The sequence below is a fragment of the Mus caroli genome, chromosome 2, assembly GCF_900094665.2.
Source record: "Mus caroli chromosome 2, CAROLI_EIJ_v1.1, whole genome shotgun sequence".
Taxonomy (NCBI): domain Eukaryota; kingdom Metazoa; phylum Chordata; class Mammalia; order Rodentia; family Muridae; genus Mus; species Mus caroli.
The window spans coordinates 29,361,981-29,368,258 of NC_034571.1; the positions used below are offsets into that span (position 1 = coordinate 29,361,981).

General features: G+C 48.2%; 1 protein-coding gene across 7 annotated transcripts in view; it reads right to left on the bottom strand.

Moving 5' to 3' along the window:
• Zbtb43 (zinc finger and BTB domain containing 43) overlaps positions 1-5,836 on the bottom strand; it is a 17,280-nt gene extending 11,444 nt beyond the window's left edge. For 2 of the 7 annotated variants that reach the window (XM_021151156.2, XM_029474209.1), the window contains exons 1-2: positions 5,697-5,835; positions 1,551-1,611 (exon numbers count right to left, since the gene is read on the bottom strand). The gene's annotated coding sequence lies outside the window, so the exon portion shown is untranslated. Of the gene's footprint in view, positions 1-1,550; positions 1,675-5,696 lie in introns of those variants that run through there. The other 5 variants (XM_021151153.2, XM_029474208.1, XM_021151161.2 and 2 more) reach the window with 5 other exon arrangements.
• Positions 5,837-6,278: the final 442 nt, after the last annotated feature.

A 6,278-nucleotide genomic window follows, 5' to 3' on the forward strand; every position in this document is an offset into this window, starting at 1 on the left:
GACAGGGTTTCTCTGTGTAGCCCTGGCTGTCCTGGAACTCACTCTGTAGACCAGGCTGGCCTTGAACTCAGAAATCTGCCTGCCTCTGCCTCCCAAGTACTGGGATAAAAAGCATGCACCACTGCTGCCCGACACTTCTTTTAAACTAATTACTCCAATTCCAACTCATTCATCATTCATAGGAGCTTTATGCCTCCCCCACTCCCTGCCCCCCAGGGTTTCTCTGTGCAGCCCTGGCAGTCCTGGAACTCTGTTGACCAGGCTGGCCTTGAACTCAGAAATCTGCCTGCCTCTGGCATTAAAAATGTGCACCACCAGCACCCAGCTGCAATTACATGGCTTTTTAAAGCGGAAGATAAGAGCTGGTTGATAGGGCTCAGTGAGTAATGGAGCCTGCTGTGCAGCTGAGTTCATTCCCCGAGACCACCCACATGGTGGATGCAGAACTGGCTTTCCCAAGTTGTCTTCTGCTTCCACATGTGGTGGGCACAGGCCCATCACATACAAAGTAAATAAAAGTGTAATAAAAATTAAAAACAAAACCAAAAGAATGCAGAAGGCAAAGGGCCTTGTACTGAAGACGCCCTTGAACGGGACTGCCTCCATCACCCTGCCAGGTAGATGAGCTGAGCAGCAGGCACCGTTTATTCTCCAGCTAAGAAAGTTATCTATCACATCTCAGACACCATCTCAACAGGGACTAAACACCCAAAAGAGCAGAGACGGTGACGAAGCAGGGAGGCAGACCTACCAACTCCTGTACTGAAACCCTCCAGGGATGTCTTTAATCGGAACATATGGTAATTTGCATGCTCCTGTAGAAGGCACATGTAAGTACAGTAAATGTTGCTTTAGGAAATTTAAAGTCTGGCACAAATGTAGAAAATACCAACACCCTGTGCCTACCAAAATTCTTCTTGTTAGTCAGCCTTGCATCCACAAAACAGCCAGTAACCCTGCACCCGAGAGCCTCAACATCCCACTGGGTTCAGAGAGTAAGCGGAAGCCCACAAGGCAAGGCCTGCTCAGGGGTGCAGATGGGGGTGCCTCAGAAGTTTAACTCCCACTCTAATCAATACTTTTCTAAGTAAAAAAACTCATTTGGCAGAAACTTCTGTCTGAAATTAAGGGCCTTGTTAATGTGAAGTACTCTAGTGAGAAGCCTTAAAACACACAGCATTTCTACGGAGGAATCATCTGATCTGATTTGAACTTTGGCAAGGGGTTAGAGAATGGATGGCTAGGAGCACTGGCTGCTCTTTCAGAGGACCCAGGTTCAATTCCCAGCACCTACTTGACAACTCTCAATCATTTCCAGTCCTAGGTGGAACATCTAATGCCAATTTCTGGCCTCTGTGAGCACCAGGCACATATATGTTGTACACATGAGGGCAAAACATCCCCACATTAAAAACAAACAAACAAACAAACAAACAAACAAGTTTTTAAGTTAAAAAAAAACTTGAAAAACTACATTGCTTTTGCTGATAGGAAATTATTACAACATATAGTCCTAAAAATACATTACTACTCGTAAATGTGTGGCTTACCCAAGAGCAAAGCTGTATTCCCAGGATAATGTTCCTTATGCCATGGCCATCAAAGAGCAGTCTGAATAGATACAGAGAGAGAATGCATTTCTCAGTCTTGCTTTAAATTAAATCACACTCAGTTCTGAAAGGAAAAAAATCACATTGAAAACTTAAGGTGCTGGGTTTGAGATTGCTCACTGGTTAAGAGTTCTTGCTGTTTTTCCAGAGGACCTGAGTTCAGTTCCCAGGACCCGTGTCAGGTGACTGACAACTGCCTGTAACTCCAGCTCCAGGGGATCCAACTCCCCCTGGCCTCCGCAGGTACCCAACACACACGGCACACATGCACATACTCACATATGCAAATAAAAATAAACCTTATAGAAAAGGGGAGCTTATGTGCACATGTGCTTCCCTGGCTAGTCAGAGTAATCCCAGAACTCAAGGGCCAGCCTGCGCTACACAGCATGACTCTATCAAAGCAAAATTTTTAATTAGGAACTCTCATTCTAGAAGCTCTTGGCTTTTGCTTCTGTAGTATTTTTTTTTTTTTTTAAAGATTTATTTATTTATTATATGTAAGTACACTGTAGCTGTCTTCAGACACTCCAGGAGAGGGCGCCAGATCTGGTTACAGATGGTTGTGAGCCACCATGTGGTTGCTGGGATTTGAACTCTGGACCTTCGGAAGAGCAGTCGGGTGCTCTTACCCACTGAGCCATCTCACCAGCCCTAGTATTTTTAAATAAAGTTTTATTACACTTTAACTTGTGTTCCTGTGTTGTGCCAGCCCTGGAGCTGGCACACATGGAGGTCAGAAGACAGCTTGTCCTCTTCTTCCACCACTTGGGTGCTGGGGATCAAACCTAGCTGTCAAACTGGGCAGTGTGAGCAGGGCCAGGCTTTAGTACCACTCCCCCAGCACCATTGGCTGAACTGTGATGTGCTTCCTGAACTAAAGTGATGTGCTTCTATAGATTCTTCTTGCCTTCCTGCTTGGTCAAACCCAGGAATGGCCGGCCAGGAAAGATACTTATTGATTACCTAAAGGTCTTACTTACACATGACCACTCATCCGTTACTCCCAGCAACAACCAACTCCAGAGCCAAAAAACAGACCCAAAGAGAAACTTGTCAATTTCCATCCCTCCTCCACTCCTCTACACCACTAAGGGACCGTCTGCCACAGTTCTCCTCCTCTCCTCTCCATCACTAAGGGACTGTCTGCCACAGTTCTCATGCTCTCCTCAGACCCTGCCACACTAGTGTCTACATTATCTGTGCAGTTCATCGCTCTTCTAGAACATGTTACCCCAAAGAATAATCTGCCTCAGTGCTTCTCCCCCTCGATCTCCAAACCTTTCATAATGGCATGGAAACCCTGGAGAAAGCTCCCTGAAGTAATTTGCTTCCAAGGACGGCCTCCATTTCCCACCGGTTCTTCCAGTGGTCCATCCATTTTTTGCCCCTTTCCCCAAAACCTCAACACTGGGCCAGAGTGTTCTGGTCAGGCCCTGCTGCCTTTAAAGCAGCAGGTCTGAGTCTACGGACACTTAGTTTCCTCAGTGTACTGTTAATGATATGTGTCACACCCCTGGAAGGGAGGGACTTCTGCTAGGGAAAGAAACCGAGGCAGCAAGTTGTCTAAGTCTGTAAGAATTTTGAGGCCCACTCTGAGGGTTCTGGTGAGCTAATAGCTAAGTAGCCCCGCAGGAGCACTCAACTCCTTACAGTTCAGAAGGTCAGCTGGAGCTGGCAGCCATACAGAAAACCCAGCTCTTGGGAGGTGGAAGCACCATGGGCTACAGTAGACAGGATGTATGTCGCAGTTTTAACAGCTGTGGCTACTGAGGTCATGACTGAAGCACTCCTGGCACGATGAATGTTTCTGATGACACAAAGGATGACTCCACTTGGAACAACTATAGATGCAACTAAGGGACCGTCTGCCACAGTTCTCCTCCTCTCCTCTACACCACTAAGGGACCGTCTGCCACAGTTCTCCTCCTCTCCTCTACACCACTAAGGGACCGTCTGCCACAGTTCTCCTCTCCTCTACAGCACTAAGGGACCTGCTACAACTCTGAAGCTGACAGTATTCAAAGGGCAGGGTTCGGATTGTCTCGGAGAGCCATCCCTTTCCTGGGCACTTTAACTGATGGGTCTTTGTTTATGTTTTTCCGATTTTAAGACCAATAGAATGTGCACTGATTTTATTCTTTAAACCTCTAAGTCAAAGTGTTTTTAATTAGGATAAAGAAACACAGTGCTGGGAATGAATTCTGCTCCAGGCACTGTTTCTTTTCTTGGTGAACAGAAAACACTTGATGGCATCAAGAGTCAATGAAACACAACAATAAGTCAACTGTTAGGCATATTACAAAGCTTGAAGCCAGGCACGTGTAGCAAAAGCCTCTAATTCCAGCATTCAGGTGGTAGGGGCAAGAGCATCTCAGAGTTTGAGGCCAGCCTGTCTGTATAGAGAGATCTTGTCTCAAAAAACCAAACCAAACCAAACTAAACCAACCAAACAAACAAAATAAAAAACCAAATGCTGGGGAAATGACCTTAAGGCAGGTTAAGTTTTATAAAACAGAAACAAACAAACAAAGCCAAAAAAAAAAAAAAAAATCCAAGAAAACTAAAAAGGCCTAGCCTGTGAAAAAAGACCAGACCACTTTCTACTCTAATAGGAGTTATCTTTCCAGCTTTACAAGCTCTTGGCATGTCAAAGGTAATGTGTTTCTCAAGCTGCCCCTCAGTAGATCACTGACTCCAGAGGGGGAGGGAGGGAGGGGAAAACTGCTGCCACAAGATTGAAAGTAATGCCACATCAGCTGAACCTGCTGCTGAGAAGGGCTTGGCTTGCATGGCTACAAAGGATTCAACTAAATGTTGCAAACCACAGTTAGTTATGTAGCATTCACATTGTTGTGCACAAACCATTTCTAGAACTTTCTTTCCAAAAACTCTGTATCCACTGAGGCAGCCTACTTGACTCAGGCACTTGATAAATTATGTTTCATGTCCTGTCTATTCCAGATACACTCCACTCCAAAAGTTTCAGTGTTCCTCCCTATGGTGTCTCCGTCTCAGACAATACTTTGGAAACAAGCAGGGAATGAATTCCTATTAGGTTTCTAAGTTCTTCACTAAACTGCTCCTAGAACTCTGCTACTGTGCCAAGTTAAGGGTCTCAGAGGCAGATGGAAGTCTAGTCCTTCCTAAGCCTGTAAATGCTGGCCTGGTTAAACAGGGCAGCTCCAAACAGCCCTGGAGGCCACCTGGGGTTTCTGGAAAGAGCAAAGAGTTGTGGAGACCTGTGCAAACCACTGCCTAGATCCTGAGATGGGCCTTCACCTTGAAAGCAGTAGCTCCTGACACTTTGTTAGGTTTGGTGACACTTGTCAGAACTGAGACCAGACTGTGATCGGGCCACTGGTAATGGTGCCCGGCCAGGGGAGTTTTACAGGGTCATGAGTCACCTTCCATGGCTCAGAGGTCCAGGCAAGGCCCGCCCTGCCTAAACAAACTCAGTTGGGAGGGAGAGAAACAAGAACACAACATTGGCAGAGAGAGAGAGAGAGAGACAGACAGACAGACAGACAGACAGACACAGAGAGACAGAGACAGAGACAGAGAGACAAATGACCAAGAAGTCAGTGTGACTTTCCGGCCCTGAACAGAGGGCGGCCCGAGGTGACAGAAGCAGAGTCAAAAAACACTGAGGCAAGGGAGGAGACAGAGGAAAAGACAAAGTCCAAAGGTTGTCACCACCAGAGATGCAAAGTATAAACTCCAGCTGACAAGAGGCCAGGTGAGGACAAAAACAGGTGACAACGGTCTGACAAAAGAGGCGAAACTCAGGGCAGCGAGGTTCTCCTTCGCGGCGTCGGTTCGTGCGTGGGTGGCTCGACCCGGAGGTCGCCCCGGGGGCGGATTCTCCAAGAGCTCCAGCCGGCGGTGCACCTGCCGCGGGGTGACCTTGGCCGAGAGGTCGCCCGGGAGGCCGCAGGACTCTAAGCCGGGGTGCCGGGACTTCGGAGTCACTCGCGCCGTCCCGCATCACCGCCGTCGAAGGGAGAGCAGTGTCCCGTGTCGCGGCCACTCGTGACCCCGACCGCGACCTCCCGCGCGAGCGCCCAGCCTCCCCACCCTAAGTACCTTCAGACGGCTCTGCGCCCGTAGCTCCAGCCTACCGGAGCGTCCCCGTTGCCGTACCAAGGCCTTATTCTCCGCCGCCACCGCGGGGACAACTTCCGCCCGAGCCTCTCGCCCCTCGGATACGCTTTCTGATCCCGCCCTCGAAACTGCCAGTGCTTCCGGAGGCGTGTCGTCGACGCTGGGATGTGCGCATGCTCCAGGCGTGCTTTCGGGGCCGGTCTTCAGGAGAGCACGCGCAGGGCACTGGCGTCTGCGCAATGGTCTCGAAGAGTGAGATTTCGAGTTCGTAGCTCTGGAACCCTTAGTGGAAGACTGACTCTTGCAATTTATACGCTCACCCCACCACCACCACCAAAAAAAAAAAAAGTAATAAAATTTCAAGTTGGCTTTGAACTCTGTAGCTCGAGTTGGACTTAAATCCACTCGTGCCTGCACCTGCTGAGTATCAGGATTTGAGTATCAGGATTGCAAGGATGTGTCCCCATAGTTGGTGCTGGACCAGACACACATTTGTGTCTTAGGTCAGTTTCCCAGGTGTGCGCCTACTTCTTTTTTGTTTGTTTGTTTGGTTGGTTTGGTTTT